The following is a 20,749-nucleotide window of genomic DNA, read 5'->3' on the forward strand; positions in this document are numbered from 1 at the left end:
CAAGCAATATGGGAAATAAAAAGGATCTCTCTACTGCCGAAAAGCGTGAAATAGTGCTATACCTTGGACAAGGTATGAAAACAATATTTCAAGAAAACTTAAGCGTGATAATCGTACTGTGAAAAGATTTGTGGCTGATTCAGAGCACAGACGGGTTCGTTCAGATAAAGGCATAATGAGGAGGGTTTCTGCCAGACAAATTAATAGGATTAGGAGAGCAGCTGCTCAAATGCCATTGCAAAGCAGCAAACAGGTATTTGAAGCCGCTGGTACCTCTGGAGTCCCGAGAACCTCAAGGTGTAGGATCCTCCAGAGGTTTGCAAGTGTGCATAAAGCTATTATTTGGCCACCCCTAAACAATGCTCACAAGCAGAAACGGTTGCAGTGGGCTCAGAAATACATGAAGACTCATTTTCAAACCGTGTTTGTAATGACAGGGATAGGGAAACAGACAAGTGAGCCCTAATCTACCCGCCACTCAGTCCCTGCCTACTTGCAACGACCCGCCCTAGGCGACGGGGTACAACTGGGCGACGGTCCCTACACTCAATAAGTGCACGACAGACAACAGACAAGGAAACACAGAACAAAGGGAAACGGGGCAGTTGCCCACGGCAACACCGTGAGCAACAAGAGATAAACGAGCCGAGTCAAACCAGGAGAGTACGAGGTGCCAAACGTAGAGCAGGAGAGTAGTGAACAAGCCGAGTCAAACCAGGAGTGTACGAGGTACCAAAGGCAGAGCAGAAGAGTAGTCAGTAAGCTAGGGTCAATACGAAGCAGGGACAAGTAGTTCAAGAAGCTGCAGCAGGGCCAGGAAACCAACAGAGAAGAATCACAAGCAAGGAGGAACAGGAAAGGCAGGTATAAATAGACAGAGGGCGGGAGCTAGCTCCATCTGGCCAGGCTGTGATAGGCTCTCCCACTCCTAAGCCTGCCATCCTGGGTGGTGGAAGATGGAGTCAGTCTCACAGACATAGAAGCAGGTGCAGACTGATTACCTATGGGCGTGGATACAGAAGCTGTGCCTGGCTGATCCTTGACAGTACCCCCCACCCCTTTTAAGAGGGAGAACCGGAGGAGGAGGAGGAGAACCGTGGATTAAACCCAAAATTACAGAAAAAGGGGGAGACCCCTGACGAGTTACTGACCCGGTTATTAAGGGAAAATTCGGCGAGGGGAATGAATGAGACCCAATAATATTGACAGTCAGAGATAAAACACCTTAAATATTGTTCTAGAGACTGATTAGTCCTCTCGGTTTGGCCATTAGTTTCAGGATGGAAGGCAGAGGAGAAGGACAGATCAATCTCCAACTTTTTTCAGAAGGCACTCCAAAACAAAGACACAAATTGTACCCCTCTGTCAGAAACAATATTGACAGGGAGCCCATGGAAATGCAGGATGTGTTTGACAAACAAGGTAGCTAACGTCTTAGCATTGGGTAGTTTTTTGAGGGGCACAAAGTGGCACATCTTACTGAAGTGGTCTACTACAACCCACACCACCGACTTGCCTTGAGATGGAGGCAAATAGGTGATAAAATCCATGGAGATATGGGTCCAAGGTCTCTGGGGAATGGGCAAAGCACGTAGTAAGCCCGCTGGTCGGGACCTTGGAGTCTTGGACCTAGCACAAACCTCACAAGCAGCGACGTAGGCCTTAACGTCTTTAGTCAACCCAGGCCACCAATAGTTTCTGGCAATGAGGTGCTTGGTACCCAGGGTGCCTGGATGACCAGATAGTGTGGAGTCATGATTTTCCCTAAGTACCCTTAGCCGGAATTGCAGGGGAACAAACAGCTTGTTCTCAGGAAGGTTCCCGGGAGCTGAACCTTGATCAGCAGCAATTTCAGAGACTAAATCAGACTCAATAGAGGAAATGATTATACCTGGAGGCAAAATACAAGCAGGATCTTCCTCCGAAGGAGGGCTGGCCATGAAGCTACGCGACAGTGCATCAGCCTTAATATTTTTAGACCCAGCCCTATAGGTAACCAAAAAATTGAATCTGGTAAAAAATAACGCCCATCGAGCTTGTCTTGGGTTTAGCCTCCGGGCCGATTCTAGGAAAACCAGATTCTTGTGGTCGGTAAGGACCGTTACCTGGTGCCTAGCCCCCTCCAGGAAGTGGCGCCACTCTTCAAATGCCCATTTAATGGCTAAGAGTTTGCGGTTGCCAATATCATAGTTACTCTCAGTGGGCGAAAACTTCCTGGAGAAGTAGGCACAGGGACGGAGATGGGTGAGGGACCTGGTACCCTGGGACAAGACAGCCCCCACTCCCACCTCGGACGCGTCAACCTCCACGATAAATGGCTCCATTTGGTTGGGCTGAACCAACACCGGGGCCGAGATAAAGCACTTCTTAAGGACCTCAAAAGCCTGGACAGCCTCAGGAGGCCAGCGGAGGAGATCAGCACCCTTGCGAGTGAGGTCCGTAAGAGGCTTAGCGATGACCGAGAAGTTAGCAATAAATCTCCTGTAATAATTAGCGAACCCCAAGAAACACTGTAACGCCTTCAGGGAGGCAGGTTGGACCCATTCCGCCACAGCCTGGACCTTGGCGGGGTCCATGCGGATTTCATGAGGAGTGAGGATTTGACCCAAAAATGGTATCTCCTGCACCCCAAACACACATTTTTCGGTCTTCGGAAAACAGTTTGTTTTCCCGAAGGACCTGGAGCACCTTCCTGACATGCTCAATGTGGGAGGACCAGTCCTTGGAAAACACAAGTATGTCATCAAGGTATACTACAAGAAATACCCCCAGGTAATCTCTTAAAATCTCATTTATGAAATTCTGGAAGACCGCGGGAGCATTACACAACCCAAAGGGCATGACGAGGTATTCGAAATGACATTCGGGCGTGTTAAACGCAGTCTTCCACTCATCCCCCTCTTTGATGCGGATAAGGTTATACGCCCCCCGTAGATCAAACTTAGAGAACCATTGGGCCCCCTGAACCTGATTAAAGAGATCAGGAATCAAAGGAAGGGGATACTGGTTCCTTACAGTGACCTTATTCAAGTTACGGTAGTCAATGCATGGCCTAAGACCACCATCCTTCTTCCCTACGAAGAAGAAGCCAGCACCTACCGGAGAAGTAGAGGGGCGAATGTAACCCTTGGCCAGGCATTCCTGGATATACTCTCTCATGGCTTCACGTTCTGGACAAGAGAGATTAAATATCCTACCCTTAGGGAGCTTAGCTCCTGGTACCAAATCGATAGCGCAATCGTATTCTCTATGAGGAGGTAACACTTCGGAGGCCTCCTTAGAGAAAACATCAGCGAAGTCCTGAACAAACTCAGGTAGCGTGTTCACCTCCTCAGGGGGAGAAATAGAATTAACAGAAAAACATGACGTCAAGCATTCATTACCCCATTTGGTAAGCTCCCCAGTATTCCAGTCAAACGTGGGATTATGCAACTGCAACCAGGGAAGGCCTAAAACCAAATCAGATGATAATCCCTGCATCAACAGTACAGAGCACTGCTCCAAATTCATGGAGCCAACAAGGAGTTCAAAAACAGGGGTATGCTGTGTAAAATAACCATTAGCAAGAGGAGTGGAGTCGATACCCACTACCGGGACAGGTTTAGGCAAATCAATCAAAGGCATAGCTAGAGACATAGCAAATTCCACAGACATGATATTAGCAGACGACCCTGAATCCACGAAGGCACTGCCGGTAGCAGACCTACCACCAAAAGAGACCTGAAAGGGAAGCAAGATTTTATCACGTTTCATATTTACGGGAAATTCCTGTGCGCCCAAGTGACCTCCCCGATGATCACTTAGGCGCAGAAATTTTCCGGCTGCTTATTCTTACGCCTAGGACAGGTGTTCACTTGATGCTTGTCATCCCCACAATAGAAGCAGAGACCATTCTTCCTGCGGAACTCTCTACGTTGTTGGGGGACACGGAGGCCCCGAGTTGCATAGGTACCTCCGAGTCTTCCGTGGAAGAACGAAGCAACGGAACCTCGGGAGGCATCATGGGGGAGTCAGAGGAGAAAACACATAAATGTTCACGTTGTCGTTCCCTGAGACGTCGGTCAAGTCGTACCGCTAAAGCCATAACCTGGTCTAGGGAGTCAGAAGATGGATAGCTAACTAGCAGGTCTTTCAGGGCATTGACAGACCCAACCTAAACTGGCACCTTAAGGCAGGGTCATTCCACCGAGAAGCTATGCACCACTTCCAAAAGTCAGAGCAATACTCCTCAACAGGTCTCTTACCCTGACGTAAGGTCACCAGCTGACTCTCGGCAAAGGCAGTCCTGTCAGTCTCGTCATAAATGAGTCCGAGAGCAGAAAAGAAAACATCAACGGAGGAAAGTTCAGGGGAGTCAGGAGCCAAGGAGAAGGCCCATTCTTGGGGCCCTTCATGGAGCCGGGACATAATTATACCCGCTGGCTCTCAGAACCTGAGGAGTGGGGCTTTAAACGAAAATAGAGCCTAAAACTCTCCCGAAATGAGAGAAAAGTCTTCCGGTCCCCTGAGAACCGGTCAGGCAACTTGAGGTGGGGTTCAAGAGGTGAGGTGAGGGGTACTACCATGGTAGCATTAGGCTGGTTGACCCTCTGAGCCAGGGCCTGGACCTGTAAGGAGAGACCCTGCATTTGCTGAACCAGGGTCTCAAGGGGGTCCATAGTGGTGTGAGGGACCAGGGTAGAGTAGGTATATGGGCTTGTGATTATGTAATGACAGGGATAGGGAAACAGACAAGTGAGCCCTAATCTACCCGCCACTCAGTCCCTGCCTACTTGCAACGACCCGCCCTAGGCGACGGGGTACAACTGGGCGACGGTCCCTACACTCAATAAGTGCACGACAGACAACAGACAAGGAAACACAGAACAAAGGGAAACGGGGCAGTTGCCCACGGCAACACCGTGAGCAACAAGAGATAAACGAGCCGAGTCAAACCAGGAGAGTACGAGGTGCCAAACGTAGAGCAGGAGAGTAGTGAACAAGCCGAGTCAAACCAGGAGTGTACGAGGTACCAAAGGCAGAGCAGAAGAGTAGTCAGTAAGCCAGGGTCAATACGAAGCAGGGACAAGTAGTTCAAGAAGCTGCAGCAGGGCCAGGAAACCAACAGAGAAGAATCACAAGCAAGGAGGAACAGGAAAGGCAGGTATAAATAGACAGAGGGCGGGAGCTAGCTCCATCTGGCCAGGCTGTGATAGGCTCTCCCACTCCTAAGCCTGCCATCCTGAGTGGTGGAAATGGAGTCAGTCTCACAGACATAGAAGCAGGTGCAGACTGATTACCTATGGGCGTGGATACAGAAGCTGTGCCTGGCAGATCCTTAACAGTGTTGTTTACTGATGAGTGCCATGCAACCCTGGATGGTCCAGATGGATGGAGTAGTGCATGCTTGGTGAATGGCCACCATGTCCCAACAAGGCTGCGACGTCAGCAAGGAGGTGGCGGAGTCATGTTTTGGGCTGGAATCATGAGGAGAGAGCTGGTAGGCCCCTTTAGGATCCCTGACGGTGTGAAAATGACCTCTGCAAAGTACGTCGAGTTTATGACTGACCACTTTCTTCCGTGGTACAAAAAGAAGAACAGTGCCTTCCGTAGAAAAATTATCTTCATGCATGACATTGCACCATCTCATGCTGCAAAGAATACCTCTGTGTCATTGGCTGCTATGGGCATAAAAGGAGAGAAACTCATGGTGTGGCCCCCATGTTCCCCTGACCTCAACCCTATTGAGAACCTTTGGAGCATCCTCAAACAAAATATCTATGAGGGTGGGAGGCAGTTCACATCAAAACAGAAGCTCTGGGAGGCTATTCTGACATCCTGCAAAGATATTCAAGCAGAAACTGTCCAAATACTCACAAATTCAATGGATGCAAGAATTGTGAAGGTGATATCAGAGAAGGGGTCCTATGTTTACATGTAACTTGGCCTGTTAAGTTTTTTTTGATTGAAAGAGCTTTTGATTTCTGTAAATATGACCTCCTGATGCTGCAAATTCAACAAATTACCATTTTAGTTCTCTTTACAACCTTTAAAATGTTTTGATCTCTGTTGTGCATAATAATGTGAAAGTGCATTTTGAGTTTTTACTTCTAAAAAAAAAATCTGTTATCATTAGGAGATTTGTTCAATAATATTTGCATTATACTCCAACGGTTGATGGCTTGAAGATTATACTGACTGTCATTTGCATCAACTATTTAGGAAAATCAGCGAAAAATAACATTTGCATAATAATTTGGAATGCGGTGTACGTCGTTCGATGCGGCGGTTTTTTGGGTTAGGAAGTCTGGCGAGGGGGCGCTATTAGCAAAAATTGACATTGAGGCGGCCTTTCGACTGTTGCCAGTTCATCCAGATAGTTTTCCGTTGTTGGGGTTTTGTTGGGGGGCTGAATTTTATGTAGATTGTTGCTTGCCTATGGGATGTTCTATCTCGTGTGCATGTTTCGAGATGTTCAGTACCTTTTTGGAGTGGGTGGTGAAGCAGGAAGCCGGCTGGTGTTCTCTGCTTCACTACCTGGACAATTTCCTGTTTGTCGGCCCGGCAGGGGTCACATGTATGCTCCGTCTTGTTGCATACCATGGAGCGGGTGGTGGCATGGTTTTGGGTGCCGTAAGCGCCGGATAAGATGGAAGGGCCGGTGACGACTGTAAAATTCTTGGGCATCTTTATTGATGCCGTTCGCATGGAGTGTCGATTGCTGGACGACAAGGTGCTTGATCTGAGGGCAATGGTAGCTCGGGTGCTGGGGGCACGTAAAGTACAGCTGTGTGTGGTACAGTCCCTAATAGGGAAGTTACATTTTGCCTGCCGGATCATGCCCATGGAGCGAGTGTTCTGCCGCCGGCTGGCCTTAGCTATGGCGGGGGTGGTAGTACCTCATCATTTCATTCACTTGTCCGCGGACGTTCTGGCTGATCTGGGGGTTTGTGAGGAATTTTTAATTCAATATAATGGCTGGTCTGTGTGTAATGTGGACATGGAGTTGCATACAGATGCTTCGGGTGCGCATGGGTTTGGGGCATATTTTCAGGGTGAATGGAGCGCTGGAGGTGTGGAGGGAAGAGGGTTTGGTGACTAATATGGCTTTGCTGGAATTGTTACCGATTGTAATGGCCACTGAAATTTGGGGTGAATGTTTTCGTAACAAGAAGGTCCATTTTTATTGCGATAACATGGGGGTGGGGCAAGCCATAAATAAACAGACGGCCAATTTACCTCCTGTGGTTCGGTTGCTTCGCCATTTAGGCTTTATTCAGACGAACGGGAAAAACGTCCGTGCAACGCGCGTGATTTGCACGCGCGTTGCACGGACCTATATGTGTCTATGGGGCCGTGCTGACATGTCTGTGATTTTTCCTCAGCGTGAGTCCGCTGAAAAAAAGTCACGACATGTCCATTCTTTCGGCGTTTTGCACGCATCACGCACCCTTTGAAGTCAATGGGTGCGTGAAAACCACGCATGCCGCACGGAAGCACTTCCGTGCGAACTGCGTGATTCGCGCAAGAGCTGTCAAAAGGATGAATGTAAACAGAAAAGCACCACGTGCTTTTCTGTTTACAAACATCCAAACGGAGTGTCTTTGAGATGAGCGAACCCGGACAACCGAACCGAACTTCACCGGGTTCGGCCGAACTCGTTTTGACCGAACCCGGCAAACAAATTTCCGCTACGTGACGTCAGGAGATAGTCACTGTCCAGGGTGCTGAAAGAGTTAAACTGTTTCAGCACCCTGGACAGTGACTTCCGATCACAATATACATGAACGTGTAAAAAAAAAAGAAGTTCTGACTTACCGATAACTCCCGGCTTCTTCCTCCAGTCTGACCTCCCGGGATGACAATTCAGTCCAAGTGACAGCTCCAGCCAATCACAGGCCAAGCACAGGCTGCAGCGGTCACATGGACTGCCGCGTCATCCAGGGAGGTGGGGCCGGATGTCAAGAGAGGCGGGTCACCAAGGCAACGGCCGGGAGGGAAGTTCTCGGTAAGTACGAACGTTTTTGTTTTTTTAATAGTTAACTCTTTCAGCACCCTGGACAGTGACTATTTACTGACGTCGACTAGCCTCATCTCTATGCTGGCGGGTGCGCGAAAATCACGCAGCCGCGCATCATACACGGATGACACACGGAGCTGTCAAGTGTTTTTTGCACGCGCAAAACGCCACGTTTTTGCGTCCGCAAAACGCCACGCTCGAGTGAATCCAGCCTTAGTGTTACGATGTTTGGTTTTGAATGCTTGCTTCGTGGCGGTTCATGTGTCAGGCATCGTTAATGACAGTGGCGTAACTACCACAGTAGCAGCCGTACAGCTGCTACGGGGCCCGCGCGGGGGGGGGGGCGTTGTCCGGGGGCCGGGTGATAGCTGCTGCACTGCACACTGTGCACTGATAGTCTGCCACACAGTTGAATAGGACGGCGATAGGTGGTAGGAGGAGCGCTCAGGCAGGGGAGAGGACAGGGGGCAGAGGTAAAGGGAACGAACGACGCGTGACTTCAGGCGGAGGACAGTACAGTCAAGACTGCCGGAGTACTAGGTATCTCATAGGACGGGCGGAGGACGTGCAGACTGCAGAGGACAGGTACATGAAGTTAAAAACTTGGGATAAGGGAAAAGTTTTTAGGTACAAAAATCTGCCTCATAATTCCTTCCGGAATTTTGAGGCATATTTTGAACACTTCCCGCGTTTTTCGTTGCGGTTTTTGTGACGTTTTTCGGCCATCGGGCCGTGGGCAGAAAAACGCAGCAAAAAACGCATTTTCTGCCTGCCATTGTTGTCAATGGGAAGTCGGAGACAGAAACTCCCGAAGAAAGGGCATTAGGCTATGTTCACACGTAGTATTTTGACGAGTTTTTTGACGCGGAAACTGCGTCACAAAACTCGTCAAAAACGGCCCGAAAATGCCTCCCCTATCTTCGGGCGTTTACGCCTCTGACCTCCCATTGACTTCAATGGGAGGCAGAGAAAGCGTATTTTGCGGTGTTTTATGCCCGCGGCGCTCAATGGCCGCGGGCGAAAAACGCCGCGAAAATCGGCGTGTAGGGAGAGGAAAATCTGCCTCAAACTTCCAAACGGAATTTTGAGGCAGATATTCCTCCTGCAAAAAAAACTCTGTGTGAACATAGCCTTACGCTTCTTTTTCCCACAGGCGTTTTTTCTGCTCGCAGGAAAAATTTAATGGATTTCAATGGGAGGCACTCTCGGACGTTTTTTGCCACGGTTTCCGCGTCAAAAATACTCATAACACCTATACTGAAGCCTTAAGTTCCTGTTCACACAGAGTTTTTTAAGGCAGAAAAATCTGCCTCAAAAGTCCTTACGCCGTTTGCCGTGTTTTTTGCTGCGTTTTTTGGCTGCGGACATTGAGCGCCGCGGGCAAATTTCTCTGCCTCTTATTGTCAATAGGAGGTCAGAGACGTAAACGCACGAAGATAGGGGCAAGTCGCTTGTTCCAGTGAACGGTTTTAGCGCTCGCTAGAAAAAACGCATCCGTTTTCGTCTGTTTTTTTACACGTTTTTCCGCGTCAAAAAGCATGCTGAAAAACTCAGTGTGAATTTCCCCTAGCACATATATTGATGCCTGCCTGGCCCTGCCCTCTGCCACGTTATATAACTTCAAACTTCACACACATTACATTAAAGAAAGGGGTCCTCTGGGCATTTTATATTGATGGCCCATCCTTAGGATAGACCATCAATATCAGATCAGTGGGGGTCCGTGATTGATGGGACCATAGCGTTCGTCTGACTTTTCCCAGTTAACAAGCACAACACCGTACACACACGGGGCGACTGTGCCTGGGATTGCATTCAAGTGAACGGGACTGAGCTGCAATCCCAGGCGCAGCTGCTACTGATGTGTACGGCGCTGTGCCTGGTAAACACTGAAGAGGCCAAGGCGACGAGTACTACGGCCCCTTCAAAAAAGCTGATCGGCGGGTCTTCCGGGAGTTGGACCCCCGCCGATCTAATATTGATAACCTATCATAAAGATAGACCATCAATAAGAAATGTCCAGAGGACCCCTTTAACACCCTAACGACATGCCACGTACATGTACGTAGCAGTCATTGGCGTAACCACCGCTGTAGCAGCCATGAGGGGGCCCGTGTTGCCCGCCGGCACCGGCCCCCACCATGGCCGCAGGCTCTGCTAGCAGCCGCTATGGCTGCTACAGCGCGACGCCACTGAACACTACGGTAGAGCAGGGAGGTATCTCCCCGCTCTGCTATTAAACAAAAGACATGTATCCCCTCTCCACAGGATATCCGCAGGATAGGGGATACATGTGTGATCGCTGGCAGCGATAGGGAGAACGGGGGACTGAAAGTCCCCTGAAGTTCTCCATCACAAACCTCGGACTTCCGGGGTCTGTGTCGGCAGCTCCGTAGAAATGAATGGAGCGTCACTTGCGCTTGTGCGCATGCGTGACCAGCGCTCCTTTCATTTTTATTGAGCTGCGCAGACGCCGGAAGTCAGAGGTTAGTCCTGGAGAACTTCGGGGGACTTTCGGTCCCCCGTTCTCCCTATCGCTGCCAGCGATCACACATGTATCCCCTATCCTGTGGATAGGGGATACATGTCTTTTGTAGGACACACTGTAGGTGGGATTTTTTTGGGGGATTGGGGCTGCATGGCGTTACCTACCGGGGGAGCTGTATAGCGTTACCTACAAGAGGGGGCTGTATAAGCGTTACCTACAGGGGGCTGTATAGCGTAACTTACAGTGGGCTGTATAGCGTAACCTACAGGGGGGGCTGTATAGCGTTTCCTACAGGTGGGGCTGTATGGCGTTACCTACAGGGGGGCTGTATGGCATTACCTACAGGGGGGGCTGTATGGCGTTACCTACAGGGAAGGCTGTATGGCGTTACCTACAGGGGGTTGTATGGCGTTACCTACAGGGGGGTTGTATGTCGTTACCTACAGAGGGGTTGTATGGCGTTACCTACAGGGGGGGCTGTATGGAGTTACCTACAGGGGGGGCTGTATGGCGCTATCTGCAGGGGGGGCTGTATGGCGTTACCTACAGGGGGGTTGTGTGGCGCTATCTACAAGGGGGGTTGTATGGCGTTACCTACAGGGGGCTGTATGGCGTTACCTACAGGGGGGTTGTATGGCGTTACCTACAGGGGGCTGTATGGCGTTACCTACAGGGGCTGTATGGCGTTACCTACAGGGGGGGCTGTATGGCGTTATCTACTGGGGGGCTGTATGGCGTTATCTACAGGAGGGCTGTATGGCGTTATCTACAGGGGGGCTGTATGATGTTATCTACAGGGGGCTGTATGGCGTTACCTACAGGGGTGGTTGTATGGCGTTACCTACAGGGGGGCTGTATGGCGTTACCTACAGGGGGGCTGTATGGCGTTATCTACAGGGGAGGCTGTATGGCGTTACCTACAGGGGGTTGTATCGCGTTATCTACAGGGGGGCTGTATGGCGTTACCTACAGGAGGGCTGTATGGCGTTATCTACAGGGGGGCTGTATGATGTTATCTACAGGGGGCTGTATGGCGTTACCTACAGGGGTGGTTGTATGGCGTTACCTACAGGGGGGCTGTATGGCGTTACCTACAGGGGGGCTGTATGGCGTTATCTACAGGGGAGGCTGTATGGCGTTACCTACAGGGGGTTGTATCACGTTATCTACAGGGGGGTTGTATGGCGTTACCTACAGGGGGGGCTGTATGGCATTACCTACAGGGGGGCTGTATGGCGCTATCTACAGGGGGGGCTGTATGGCGCTATCTACAGGGGAGCTATATGGCGTTATCTACAGGGGGGCTGTATGATGTTATCTACAGGGGGGCTGTATGGCGTTATCTACAGGGGGGCTGTAAGAGGTTATCTACAGTGGGGGCTGTATGGCGTTATCTACAGGGGGGCTGTATGGCGTTATCTACAGAGGGGGCTGTATGGCGTTATCTACAGGGGGATGTATTGTGCTATCTACAGGGGGGCTTTAAAAAAGGCACTATCTACAAGGGGGGGGGGTTGTGTGACACCCAAGGGAGGGGGGCCCCAGTCAAAAGTTTGCTATGGGGCCCAGTCTTTCCTAGTTACGCCCCTGGTTAATGACATCGCTGACTCTCTCTCTCGCTTTCAGTGGGACAGGTTTCGTAGGTTGGCACCGGGTGCGGAGCGGCTTGGGAAGTTTTACCCCATGTGGCTATGGGACGTGGTCCAGGGGTGTCGGCAGCGTTGATTCATCAGTCCGTGAGTACCACTACATGGGCGGCGTATTCTAGAGTATGGACGTGTTGGGAGAATCTGTTGAGACAGGTGGGGATGCACAAGTCGGATGGGGCGTTGGGATCGTTGCTATTGTACTTTGTAGGTTTGTCTTTTAGTGAGGTGGCTTCTTTTTCAGTGGCCTCACAGCAGGTGGCGGCTGTAGCTTTTTGGTGCAAATTACGGGGCATTTGTGATATTTCTTATAGTATGTTCATACGGCCTATTTTCAGCCATTTTTCGGGCCGTAAACGCCCGAAAAACGTCAGAAAAATTGGAAGCAGAATGCCTCCAAACATCTGCCCATTGTCTTCAATGGGAAAACGGCGTTCTGTTCCGACGGGCCGTTTTTATACGCGGACGTTTAGAAAAACGGCCGCGAAAAAGAAGTGCAGGTCACTTCTTGGTATGTTTTTGGAGCCGTTTTTCATAGACTCTATAGAAAACAGCTCCAAAAAAAGCCGTAAAAAACGTCTGAAAATCAGGAGCTGTTTTCCTTTGAAAACAGCTCTGTATTTTCAGACATTTTTGAGTTTGCATGTGAACATAACCTAAGTCTTTTATGGTTAAACAGGCTTTATAGGAAACAGTTTGACCAGAGAGATTCTCACAGGCCGGTTACTTTTGAGTTCATTGAGTGAGTGTTTGGACCGGCTATGTTCATGGGTATGAGGCTTGTTTGTTTCGGGCGGCTTTCTCGTTGGCTTTCTTTGGAGCGTTTCGAGTTTCAGAATTGGTGGTCCGAAGTGGGACGGTGGTTGTCTTGTCTGATTCGGCAGTCAAAAACTGACCAATTAGGAAAAGGGTTGAGGGTGGTGTTGGCATGGTTGGAGGGATCTGCGTTGTGCCCAGTCGGTTGTGTGGAGAGCTTTATGATGGTTCGGCCTCGGGGTGGTGAGCCTTTGTTGTTGCATGAAAATGGTAGATTTTTATCCCGGTATCAGTTTGTAGCGGTGTTTCAGAAATGTTTGGCATTTTTAGGGATGGAGGTGCGTGAATTTTGTTCTCATTCATTTAGGATTGGTGCGGCCACAGAGGCGTCTAGGTGGGGGCTGTCTGATTCGGTAATTATGAGAATCGGTCACTGGGAGTCTGCCAGATTTAAGAGTTAGGGTATGTTCACACGGCCTAAAATCGGAAAGCAGAACGCCTCCAAACATCTGCCCATTGATTTCAATGGGAAAACGGCGTTCTGTTCCGACGGAGCGTTTTTCTTTGACTCTATCGAAAAAAGCTCCACAAACGGCCGTAAAAAACGCAGTGAAAAACGCAGCGGAAATCGTGAGTGGCTTCAAAAACATCTGAAAATCAGGAGCTGCTTTCCCTTGAAAACAGCTCCGTATTTTCTGACGTTTTTAGTCTAGTGTGTGAACATAGCCTTATGTTCGTCCTCAATTGTTATATTAGTGAAGATATGGGGATTGCCTGCATGTGCATGTGTTGCGTTTTGTTTACTGTTTTTCAGGCGCGGACGTTTGTTTGGCATGGATTGTTGGACACTCCTTTGTGTACTGGGTGCGCTGCGGGCGGATGTACGCCCAGACGGCCGTCAATTGGGCTTGTCCCGGTCTCAAATGCAGGTGCGGTGGCTGGGGATTAGGGAAATGTTGTGGAACAGGATGCTGTTGGAGGTGCAATTTTGTGCGGGTCTGGATAGTCCTCCGGATGTGTTACTTTTACATGTCGGGGGCAATGATATTGCACTCAGGCCTTCCAGGGACATAGTGAGGGATATTAAACTGATCTGTTGCGTCTCTGGGCAGCTTTTCCAAATATACTTGTCGTATGGTTGGATATCATGGCGAGGCGAGCGTGGCGACAGGCATGTTTGGTTGATAGCCTAAATAGGTCTAGGGCAGAGATCAACAAGGAGATTGCCTGTTTTATTCGTAGAAATGGCGGTATTGCAGTGCGTCACTACGAGCTGGAGGTGCCGTCGGCTGAGCTTTGCAGAGCCGACGGGGTACATTTGAATGCCATTGGCATCGATATATGGTGTCTGGGTTTGAAGGAGGATTTGGAGCTTGCCCTGCAGGTGTGGAGGGACGGTCGACAGTAAGGTGTCACTGTAGTCCGCTTGTGGCGGGGAGAGGGGGTTCCTTGGAGGCAGACAATTGATGGTAAGGTGCACAAAAAGGGGCCGTGCATCGGATTGGTGTAAATACACCAGGTGGTTTTCCTGGGGGGATGGAGTCCCAGGAGCACCTTACAAATTATATACGGTGCCTTTGGGTCAGGTGTGGACGGCCAAGGGTAAAATGAGAATTTTTGGAGACTGCCTTCTAGGAGCTCTTCCTACCTCCCATATTTTGACATTTGCCAGTATGTTATTGTTATATTATTATTTGTTATTATTGGTTATTTATATGTTATTTTATATATTTATGATTATGCTGAATCGGCATATTTGATTTAATATGTTAATAAATGTGGCTGCTATGGCCTTTCACCGCAACAGTTGTCTGAGTTTTATTCAGGGGAAGGGGTGAAGGGCCAGAAAGTAAGCTGACTGTAGTATTCTATCCTTTAAAGTCAACGTCATTTTAGGAACTAGTGTCAGGTAGCTGCTGCCAATGCAAATAAGATCATAGGATACATCAAAAGGGGGCATACATGTACATGAAAATAACATAGTTCTACCACTTTATAAATAACTAGTCAGATGTGGATTTCACCTTATGCAATGCAGTTGATGACATCCACTCAAATGTGCATGGTGCCCTTTCAATCCTGAGCCCTGATGCATGCCCAAGCAAAGATGGGAGTCAATGAAAAGTGTTTCTAAAACCAGGAAAAAGAGTATAATAAATATAACGCTGTCTTCTGATAGTGGCACAAGCTGGGCACAACATATTAAGGTCTGAAATGGCATATCTGGGCCATCTGCTGGGCATTAATGTTTGGAAAACACATGTGGGGTCACAATGCTACACCCCTAGATGAATCCCCTTAGATCAGGGGTCTCAAGTATGCGGCCCCTGGGGCTGTCATCTGTGGCCCGCGGGACACAGAGCCGCTAGTACAGACTCTGCTCCGAGACTCTGGAATTCCCTGACATCGCTGTCCACATATGAACAGCGATGTCTGGGGCTTCCCCAGAGCTGGAGTCCCATGCAGAGCGCTAGTATAGGCTCTGCTCTGGGACTCTGTGGAATTCTCTGACATCACTGTCCATATATGGACAGTGTGTCTGGGGCTTCCCCAGAGCCGGAGTCCCGGGCAGAGCGCTAGTATAGGCTCTGCTCTGGGACTCTGGGGAAGCCTCTGACATCGCTGTCCATACATCAACAATGATGTCAGGGGCTTCCCCAGAGCAGGAGTCCCAGTGATGTCAGGAGCACAGCTGGAGTCCCAGGAAGAGCCTACTAGCGATCTGCCCGGGACTCCAGCTCTGGGGTTGCCCCTGACATCTCTGTCCATATATGGACAGTGATGTCAGGAGCAGAGCTGGAATCCCAGGCAGAGTGCTAGAAGCGACTCTGCTCCGGGACTCCAGCTCTGGGCAAGCCCCTGACATCACTGTGGCAGAATCTGCGGAGGGCACTGTGGCAGCATCTGTGAAGGGCACTATGGCAGCATCTGTGGAGGGCACTGCGGCAGCATCTGTGGAGGGCACTGTGGCAGCATCTACAGAGGGCACTGTGGCAGCATCTACAGAGGACACTGTGGCATTATCTACAGAGGGCACTGCGGCAGCATCAACAGAGGGCACTGCGGCAGCATCCACAGAGGGCACTGCGGCAGCATCCACAGAGGGCACTTCAGCAACAACCACAGAGGGCACTGCGGCAGCATCCACAGAGGGCACAGCGGCAGCATCCACAGAGGGCACTGCGGCAGCATCCACCGAGGGCACTGTGGCACTATCTAAAAAGGGGCTGCCCAATCTTGACATGTGTCTGCCAAACGCTGCTAACTGAGCCGCCGGACTGCATTTAGCGACACTTAGGGCTTATTCAGACGAACGGGATATACGTCCGTGCACGGACCTATATTAGTCTATGGGGCCGTGCAAACAGTTGTGTGATTTTTACGCAGCGTGAGTCCGCTGCGAGAAACTCACGACATGTTCGTTCTTTGACCGTATTTTGCGCATCACACACCCATTGAAGTCAATGGGTGCGTGAAAATCACGCATGTCACACGGAAGCACTTCCGTGGGACGCGTGTGATTCGTGCAACAGCTGTCAAACTATGAATGAAAACAGAAAAGCACCACGTGCTTTTCTGTTTACAAACATCCAAACGGAGTGTCATAATAATGGCGGCTGCGTGATTTTCGCGCAGCCGTGCATCATACGGGACTAACACATGGAGCTGTTAAGTGCTTTTTGTGCACGCAAAACGCCGCGTTTTTTGCGTGCGCAAAACGCACACGCTCGTGTGAATCCGGCCTTAAACTGGAAAACTGGATTGTTGAAATAAGCATGTGGAGAAATATCTAAACTTTTAAACCTAGCGGTATTATTATAGTAATGTAGTGTTATTATTATTATTAGTTCAAATAACTAATTGAATAACAATAATTTTGTATTGTATCAAATTTGAAAGTAATGCGGCCCGTCAACTTCCTATTTTTTCTATATGCGGCCCACTTACCCGGCCGAGTTTGAGACCCCTGCCTTAGATGAATGCATTAAAGGGTTTAGTTTCCAAAATGAGGTCAGTTCTTGGGGGTATCAACTGTACTGGTACCTCTGAGTCTCTGCAAACGCAATATGGCACCCAAACACCATTCCAGAAAAATCTGCGCTCCAAAAGCCATATGGCGCATCTTCCCTTCTGAGCCCTGCCGTGTTCCCAGGCTGCAGTTTATGACCACATATAGGGTATTGCCATATCCGGGAAAAAAATAAAATTTTCATCTATGCCTAGTACAAATGAAAAAATGTAAACTAAACTTACATTTTGAATAATACGTAGTTTTTCAATTTCATGACCCAATTCTCAAAAATTCTATAATCACCTGTAGGGTCACAATGCTCATTACACACCTTGAGGTGTGTAGTTTCCAAAATTGGGTCTTTAGGGTGTGTGGGTTCTTACATTTTGGCACCTCAAGGCCTCTGCAAATCTGAAATGGTGACTGCAAATCATCCTAATAAAAATGAGGCCCTAAAATCCAGCAGGTGCTTCTTCATTTCCGAGGCCCGTGTCTTAAGTAGCTCACTAGAGACAAATACTGTATGGAATATATGTGAAAACTACAGAACCAGGGTAATAACGTTGAGTAGTGATTTTGTTTTAGCACCTGCTGTGTTACAGGAAAGAAAAAATGTGAAAAATCTGCAAAAAAATATGACACTTTTAAATTCCACCTCCACTTTTCATTAATTACCTTATGCTGTTTTACATAATTTGAGGGTGCAAGTTTTCAAATGTGGCGACTTGTGGGTGGTTTATAATATATAGGATCCTCAAAGCCACTTCAGAACTGAACTGGTGCCTCAAGAATAAAAATGTTCCTAAAAATGAAAAGAATTGCTACTAAACTTACAATATATAAGCTTCTAACGTCCTAAAAAAAAACACAAAAAATAATAATAAAAAAACAACAATCCTGACCGTCTGTCTGACAGGCAATAAATTAAAGAAATTAAAGACTGCAAGTTTTTTCAGAGTTCAGATTTTGGTGCATTTTTTTTATAAACTTGTCAGATCCAATTCTGAGGCGAAAACGCAAGATAAATTGACACGCTGCCGATTTAAAATTATGCACCGCAGGACAATTTACGTGCCGAAAAATTCTGCAACCTGTAAAGGAGATTTCTTGAAATCTCATTTACTTTGCTGGTACTGTATTAAGATGTGGATTTGCCGCAGGAAAATACATGCGGGAAATCCGCACGTAATACACATCGTGTGAATTTAGCCTAAGGAGTTAAAGGTGCAGAATATGAAAAGAGACCTACAGTAGGCAATAAATTATTCCTTTACACTTGCTCCCTCACATATGCAGTTTGATATATTGAGAGTGGGTTGAGAACATTTTGATTTCAATGGAGGGTCATGCACAAGAGCGCGTGCATTTCAGCCCCGAATACGTTGCACAATACAGAACCATATTGCACACCAGGCTGCTTAGTTCTATGTGACATTCAATTTAATGGATCTTTTTCCTCTGCTTCCTCGGGTTACGTGTAATATAGATCCCAAATACGCTAGTGTGCATGAGCGCTTAGGTCAGATTCACACGTCCGAGTTGCCCCATGTGCGGGTCCCGTTTTCACAGATCCCTCATAGACTATCGAGGGATCCGTGAAAAAGGAAGAAAATAGGACATGTTCTGTTTTTCAACGGACCCTTCACACGGTCCGTTGAAACAACAGCCGTTTGGACGGCCCCATTGAAATACATGTGTCCGTGTGATGGCCGTTGATCCCATCTATGCTTTCCCACTTATGCTGCTCATGACTTCGTTTTTTTCTTAATTTTGTACTTTGGCCATTGACTATTCTCACCCTTTACTCTGGATGTTTTGCCAAGAATGATTTGGCAATTCAGATTGTATCTATCTATCTATCTATCTATCTATCTATCTATCTATCTATCTATCTATCTATCTATCTATCTATCTATCTATCTATCTATCTCATATCTATCTATCTATCTATCTATCTATCTATCTATCTATCTATCTATCTATCTATCTATCTATCTATCTATCTATCTATCTCTCCCTCAATTCTAATCTATCTATCTATCTATCTATCTATCTATCTATCTATCTATCTATCTATCTATCTATCTATCTATCTATCTATCTATCTATCTATCTATCTATCTATCTATCTCATCTATCTATTATCTATCCATCCATCCATCCATCCATCTATCATCTATCATCTATCATCTATCTATCTATCTATCTAAATCTGAAAGATTGTTTTCACTCATTTTACATTATGTAAGAGATGTTTCCTTTAATTCAAAAAAATGATACTAAAATTAAATCAATGTGGCATGTTCCTTGTAATGGAATGCTAACTTAATAGAAAAGGTTCCACCCTTTAGGACCCTCATCTATTAGCCAGAGAAGTGAGCGGCTACTAAGAGCTGCTCTTGCTCTGGATAATCCGTCACGTATTCCCAGCCTACTGATTTTAAATGTAAGCTATGTAATGCTTAACTTCTCCTGTGGGAGTGCTGCAGAGGAATTGCTGACAGATCACAGCTGATCAATGGGGGTAGGGTGTGATCAGCGTATATACTGGAGGCCTCTCTACCCAAAATAGATTGTGCAATGCGTTCGTATAAGTCAACAGTTGAATGATACAAAGATTTAGCAATCATCCACCAAGTAAAGGCAAATTTATGACAGAAAGATCATATTTTGCCTTCTGTTTGTCACATCACATTATCTGTTGCTTCGCACATGACCACACTCAGATTACAGGGTCTAGAATGCCTACAATGAAAAACTGCTTAGAATATATTTATTTGTAGCTTCAAAATATATCATTTCACCAATTAACAGTGATTTTTTACAACCATCAAGCCAAGTGCTAAGAAACCCTGCTGTCAAACGTTAACCAGTGACTCTACAGAGCCGGGTAACATGACACGTTCTATGGGAAGAGAAGAGCTATTTATAACAATCGCTGACTTAACTGAAGCGCCAGCAGCAGAATAATGCAGATGAATTGAAACCTATGGGCTATTTTGATTTCCGACACGCAAACACTAACAAATATGTGCTCTATTCCAGACCAGTGAACTGTCTCTGCCGCTGTACGTCAACCCGATGGTTCTATCAAATAAGAAGAACCCAACAAAATGCATAAACTGGAAACCGTAACACTTAGGAATGTAGATGGAAAATTATGAGAAAAGCAACTCAATAACAGGAAGGAAAGCAGTTGTTTAGCTAACCTGTTGGACCTTATCCACAAGGACTCTTTCAGTGGACCTCACCAATCTTCTGATCTACTATAGTCATCTCATAACGTCCAGCCATGCAATAATACGGGACTTCCCCTGAGCTGCCCCATTCCTCTGGAACTCTCTTCCTTGCACTATTAGACTCTCCGCAAGTCCCTCAAAACTGATTACAAAATTGCTTGCTAGATCAGGGGTCTCAAGTATGCGGCCCCTGGGGCTGTCATCTGTGGCCCGCGGGACACAGAGCCGCTAGTACAGACTCTGCTCCGAGACTCTGGAATTCCCTGACATCGCTGTCCACATATGAACAGCGATGTCTGGGGCTTCCCCAGAGCTGGAGTCCCATGCAGAGCGCTAGTATAGGCTCTGCTCTGGGACTCTGTGGAATTCTCTGACATCACTGTCCATATATGGACAGTGTGTCTGGGGCTTCCCCAGAGCCGGAGTCCCGGGCAGAGCGCTAGTATAGGCTCTGCTCTGGGACTCTGGGGAAGCCTCTGACATCGCTGTCCATACATCAACAATGATGTCAGGGGCTTCCCCAGAGCAGGAGTCCCAGTGATGTCAGGAGCACAGCTGGAGTCCCAGGAAGAGCCTACTAGCGATCTGCCCGGGACTCCAGCTCTGGGG

General features: G+C 48.0%; 1 long non-coding RNA gene across 1 annotated transcript in view; it reads left to right on the forward strand.

The window, feature by feature from the left end:
- Positions 1–20,306, forward strand: part of LOC142652321 (uncharacterized) — a 173,273-nt gene extending 152,967 nt beyond the window's left edge. The window contains exon 4 of the long non-coding RNA XR_012847807.1: positions 19,947–20,306. This is a non-coding gene — a long non-coding RNA (uncharacterized LOC142652321). The remainder of the gene's footprint in view (positions 1–19,946) is intronic.
- Positions 20,307–20,749: the final 443 nt, after the last annotated feature.

The sequence above is a fragment of the Rhinoderma darwinii genome, chromosome 5, assembly GCF_050947455.1.
Source record: "Rhinoderma darwinii isolate aRhiDar2 chromosome 5, aRhiDar2.hap1, whole genome shotgun sequence".
In the NCBI taxonomy this organism is placed as follows: domain Eukaryota; kingdom Metazoa; phylum Chordata; class Amphibia; order Anura; family Rhinodermatidae; genus Rhinoderma; species Rhinoderma darwinii.